The sequence below is a fragment of the Pogona vitticeps genome, chromosome 4 (genome assembly GCF_051106095.1).
Source record: "Pogona vitticeps strain Pit_001003342236 chromosome 4, PviZW2.1, whole genome shotgun sequence".
In the NCBI taxonomy this organism is placed as follows: Eukaryota; Metazoa; Chordata; class Lepidosauria; order Squamata; family Agamidae; genus Pogona; species Pogona vitticeps.
The window spans coordinates 49469001-49475000 of NC_135786.1; the positions used below are offsets into that span (position 1 = coordinate 49469001).

The 6000-nt window shown below is 38.8% G+C and overlaps 1 long non-coding RNA gene across 1 annotated transcript in view; it reads right to left on the reverse strand.

Annotated features, from left to right (window-relative positions):
• Positions 1-3893: 3893 nt before the first annotated feature.
• LOC144588678 (uncharacterized) overlaps positions 3894-6000 on the reverse strand; it is a 10971-nt gene continuing 8864 nt past the window's right edge. The window contains exon 2 of the long non-coding RNA XR_013544333.1: positions 3894-6000. This exon is cut by the window's right edge and continues 2736 nt beyond it. This is a non-coding gene — a long non-coding RNA (uncharacterized LOC144588678).

Sequence of the window (6000 nt, forward strand, 5' to 3'; positions counted from 1 at the left end):
TATTTTGTGGCCTCTGAAGCAGGTTGCTGCTTGACATGGTTTTAAATGCACAATGGCGCTGAAATGTTTGCAGAACTATAGGGGAGTTTAGACAATAGATATTTTCAGATGGAGAATTCCCTGTCCTCTCCAGCCTTCACAATGCCATTTTAAATCAAATGCAGTTTTGTTGCTCAAACTCTGTATGAGTGTGATAAATTCATTATGCTTTCGCTACACCACTAATGAGATGCTGCTATGACACCTAATTATATTTAAATGTATTGTGAAGGTAAATGGCTTGAATGAAATACACTGATTTGGTAAGTTTGTGATGGGAGGGAGTGTGGGAGGAGCATGGAATATTGGTAAGAATGATTCTGATTGGATGGGAGAAAATAGAGGAGTGGAGTGATGATGAGATTTGTGAAGCAGTCTAGCACAGGAGATCATAGACAGAGTGGTTTGGGGGTCTGGGGTCAGAGAGCAGTCTCGGGGTCAGAGAGAGAGCAGTCTGAGAGAATTGACAGAGAGAGTGAAGGACTGAGCTGAATGAACATTATGTCTAGAAATAAACAACACTATTTTATTCATGTTATTTTAATAAAACCTTATTCGTTTTATTCAAGCTGAATTTATTGCTTGTGGGCTGGATATGTAAAGAGTGTGATAAAGGCCTGAGTAAAAGGGGGAATAAACATACATAGTGGCACTAAAAGGTTGGTGGCAGCAAAAGAGGAAGCGAGGAAATAAGGGAAGACTATTTTCATTCCAATGGTGACTTAAAGAGGTTGTTACCTCAGCTGACAAGTGGCAAGGCAAAGGAAGGTTGGACATCAGTATCAGCCAGAAAAGGTGCAACAATTTCCCTCTGTAAATGCTCCCATTCCTGCTACAACACATGTTGTAGTCCCTCCTTGGAACTCTCCATCTTAAATTGCTTCCTTGCCTGACAAAATCCCATCAAATCAATTCCAAAGTGCTATTTGCTACATTTTTCCAGCAGGGAGAGCCGAAGTGTTTTTTTCTCAATAGGAAATCCAGTTATTCTATCATGTGGAATAATGCTAATGGTTTGCAACTCAGTATCTGACAAGCTGCCACTACTTAATTGTTATGACTAAAAATGTTATGGAGCCTGGAGTTACAAAGATGTGCAGCATAAAAGATCTAGACCTCCCGAAATCTGGAAGGTCAGAATATTATAATTTGAAAGAATGCAAATTATAAAACCTGCAGCCCTTATTCATGCCCAGTGATCATTTTTTTAAAAAAGGGTCAACTGTTAGAATGCTGTTGTTCAGTGACCTTGCCTGGCTGGATAGCTGGCTAGGTTTTTTTTTTTTTTTTTGGAATGACTGTACTAAACTATTGTTTAAGCCTCAATTTGAAAAGCACTTTCATTTTCAGGGCTGATTTTTCCATACCCTCTTCATCATTTTAAGAATCTATACATGCAAAATTTCACATCTTGATAGTGAATATCAACAGAATGCCTTGGTGGATCTCAAAACCTGAAACAGTCCCATTTTTATTTCTCTTCCTCATTTCACTTTATTGGTTCACAATCATGCAATCTTCCTCATTTGTGTCAGAAGTAATTTGATGCTGCATCTCACAGTGGAAGAATCAGCTGACAGGGTGCTGCAGTTGCTCAGGGGACATCCTTGTGTATTCATTGTTTTCATCACTACATGTTACTATCAGGGAAGTGGTCCTTAGAGCTGATGGGGTTCACCAACATACACAGAATGAACATCACATAGATTTATTGTATTTGAAAGCAAGAAAAGCCCACTTACCCAGAAAGAGGCCCAGGGAGTCGCCCCAAACAAGGTACAGAGGCCAGTTTATATAGACCATATGGAACAAGAGAATTTCAAGAACAATTTCTACAGTTAAGCAATAATCATATTGGGACAAAAAGCTGATCCTACAGCTATAAATGCTCAACTATCCCATAAACTGCACCAGAGCACAGACAGAGTTCTGACTCCTGTCCTGTGAAGATGCTGGCCACAGAGACTGGTGAAATGTTAGGAAGAAAAACCTCAAGTACACGGCCAGACACCCCAAAAAACCTACAACAACTATCAGATCCTGGCCGTGAAAGCCTTTGAGAATGCAAGATGATTTGATTGAATAAAGGAAGCCACATGTTTAGTTTGCAAGACAGGAACAGCATTGCTCATAATAGCACATTTTGAAGGTTATTAATATGAACAGACTTTATAGCACATAGCAATTACTCATAGAGAAATTATTGCAGGGGATTGGAAGGGAAAACCAGAAGTATCAAAGGTCAGGAAAAGGATGGCATAAGGCTAGGATGATAATGAGCTAGGAAGTGGACAATCAGAACATCTTGTGAATCAGGGAGATGAAAGCAGACAACAAAGTGGAAGAATCAGACAATATTTGCCTTGTGAGAAATGTTGCTAATCATCATTAGTTTGTAATCCTGCTGAGTTGTTTCATCCTCTCTTCAGAGATTATCCTTGTGGGCAGTGAGAAACTGATAGTGAAGAAAAAAATAAAATAATGCCACAAAGCCTCATGCTGGTAGTAAAGCCAGAGTCTTCCGTTTAGAAACCCTTCAGCTGATTCCCAACACTGTGGAGATGTGTATTTAATGAAACTGCTTTTTCCTTATCTGTTTCATTGAGGGAAACAGTTTGGAGAACTTGCTTTTCTACCAGTCTCTGCTGTTTATTAAGGAAACAAAATGGTCAGGCATCTTCCTCAAACCTGAAGCATATAAGCAGATGACTGATCTATTATTACATTAATATATTTTGTTCTGTAGGTTGAGACTGAATGCCTGACAGTGACTGACACAAAGTTATTCCAATTTTAAGTTGGTAAAATAAGATATTTAGTCAGAACATTGAAGAAAGCAATACACTTTACATGCCGTGGCAATATTTATTGAAAAAACAACACATACTATTACAAAATAATGGATGAATTCCAGTAGTAAGCCACAAATAGAGTACACCTATTGGATCAGAGGGGATTTGGGGAACTAACTCCTCTGTAAATTCCTTTAATTCAATAGGCCTACTCTTGCTGTATCTTACTACTGGAATTCAGCTATTATATGTAAAACTGAGAAGGTAGAATCGTATAGATAAAATTCCAGATGGATAGATGAATATTGGGCCCTCCCGTGATGAATTGTTATATCAGTTGAAAAATTGTTAACTGAAAAGGGGCAACATCTTCTGCTTTCTGTCTTATATAAGCAGGAGCCTTCCAAAAATATCTTGATTAACCAAAACACAGCCAGACATTAATTTCTTGTAAGTCATTTTACGCTGCACATGTACCTAAAATTTAATCACAGCCTAAAAGATCAGTGGATAATTTTAAAAACATAAATGGAAGTAAGCATACTGTGCTTCAAATTTCTCAGCACATGGCCATCATGGTATTGGCCTAACTAGCATATTTTAGCCATGGATTAATATGGCCCTGCCAGGTGTAGAACTTTGCAGTTACTCCAGTTCATTCTGTTGTTTTCAGCTCAGTGCTCAGGCCTATCAAGGGCTTTTTGAATGTTGCTTTGGTCTTCCTGTTAGCTATTCCGCCTAATTTTGTGTCATACACAATTTTGATAGGCATTTCCTGCATCTGTTCCTCCAAGTCATTAATAAAAATGTTGTAAAGCAGTGAGCCAAGGACTGAGCCTTGTGGTACCCCACTTGGTACCACCTCACAATTTGAAAATAAGCCATTAATAATCACTCTCTCAATACAATTCTGTAACCAACAGTGCATTCACCTAATACAGTGGACCCTCTACTTAAGGAATTAATCCGTATTGGAATGGTGGCTGCAAGTCGAAAAGTCTGTAGGTCGAATCTCCATTGACCTACAATGCATTGAAAACCGATTAATCCCATAACCAGCGGTTTTTATTCTATTTTTGTTCCATTTTGGGTTTTTTCTGGTCTGTAAGTCGATTCTCCGGCTGTAAGTCGAATCTAAATTTTGCAGCCAGAGAAGTCTGTAACTCGAAAAGTCTGTAAGTCGAGCCGTCTGTAAGTCGAGGGTCCACTGTAGTTGCTTTATCCAGCCCACACTTGGTTAGCTTGCTAATCTGAATCTTGTGGAGCACATTGTCAAAGACTTTGCTGAAGTGAAGATATATTATCTCTACAGCATCCTTGGTGTTTACCAAGGGCTTACTAGATCGAAAAATGAGATAAAATTAGTTTGGTGGGATTGACTCTTGACAAATCTGTGTTGACATCTGGTTATTACTGCACTGTTTTCAAGATACGTAGTTGCAGAGCGACCACTTTAAAATTGATTCCAAAATTTTCCCTGGGATTGATGTCAATCCAACTAGTCTGTAGTTCCCAGGATCCTACTTTCCCCCCCTTTTGAAGATAGGGACAACATTAGCCTTCCTCCAGTCGTCCAGCACTTCACCTATCCTCTCTAATTTGAAAAATATAATAGACATTGGTTCTGGGACTTACTATGTCCCTTCAGTACTAATGAATGCAGCTCATCTGGTCCTGGAGATCTGAACTCGTTCAAAGTAATAAGATATTCCTTAACTATTTATCAATCTCAAACTACAGTCCTGTCCCCTCCCTTTGTACTTCACATTTGCCTGGAGTGCCATAGACCCTTTTTGAGCTAAAGTAGGAATTGAGCACTTCTGCCTTTTCTTTGTTGTTTGCTACAATTTTCCCGTTCCCACTGAGCAGCTGAGCCACTTTCTTTTTTCTGACTTTTGCTTAGCACATACCTAAAGAAAGCTTTTTTTCTTGCTTTTAATATTGCTTGCTAACCGTAGCTCATTCTCAGCTTTAACCTTCGAAACACCATTCCTGCAGTTCTTTGCTACTTATCTGTACTATTCCTTCCTTCCTTCTACTTATGTGTCCTTTATTTGTTTTCAGGTCTTCTCTGAGCTTTCTGAAGACACACTGGTCTTTTTTTTTTTTTTTTTTGCTTTCTTCCATCTTTTTGTTCTTGTTGTTGGAATTGTTTATAGTTGTTCCTTTAGAATTTTTTTTTTAAAAAACCCTACCCATTTTGGACTCCTTTTCCCGTTAGGATTTCCTGCCATGAAACTTTACCAAGGTTCTCTCTAAGATGTGTGACTGTGCACATGGAACCCTCCCTCCCTCTGAGCTGCTTTCCTCCTCCTCCTCTGCACAGTCCCTTTGATTTCAGTTGTGATGGAATTTCCTGCATGAGGGTGAGGGCAGAAACACATGTGGCAAGGGAGGAGTCGCACATGAGAGATGGTACATTGGACCGTACCTGTCATTGTTCTGTTTCTTAAAATTGGCGTTCCCAAAGTCCAGTATATACGTAATGGCTATATCTGCTTTTGTTTCTTTTAAAATCAAGAACTCAAGTATAACATAGTCACTTTCACCCAGAGTTCCTATTGCTGCCACCCCTTTCACCATGTCATCTCCATTGTTTAGGATCAAATCCAGGATAGCTACTCCTCTGGTTTCTTCCTCCATTTTTTAATTGAAAATTATCAGCCACACAAGCCAGGAATTTCTTAGAAGGTCCATATTGGGCAGAATTTGTCTCCCAACAGATACCAGAATAATTAGTCTCCCATTACTACTACATTGTGTTTATCTGAAATACTTGCTATTTGTTTTTCAAAAGTTTCATCTGCATCATCTTCTTAATTGAGCAGTCAGTTGTAGACTCCAACAATCATGTTCCTTTTTTTGTCCAATTATATTAATCCAGATGCTCTTGTTGGGATAACTAAGCTCATCCTCCTGTATTTATATGCAGGAATATGTGTTTTGGACATATGGAACTACTCCACTTCCCTTCCCTTCCTTTCCTTTCTGTTCTTTTTGAACAATTTATATCATTCATTTGCTATATTCTAGTCATGGGAATCATCCCAGCAAGTTTCAGTTGTCCTTATCAAGTCATATTTACCCTCCTGAACTAGGATTTTAAGTTCTTCTTATTTGTTTCCTGTACTCCTGGCATTTGTATAAAGACACTGAAGATTATGTGATT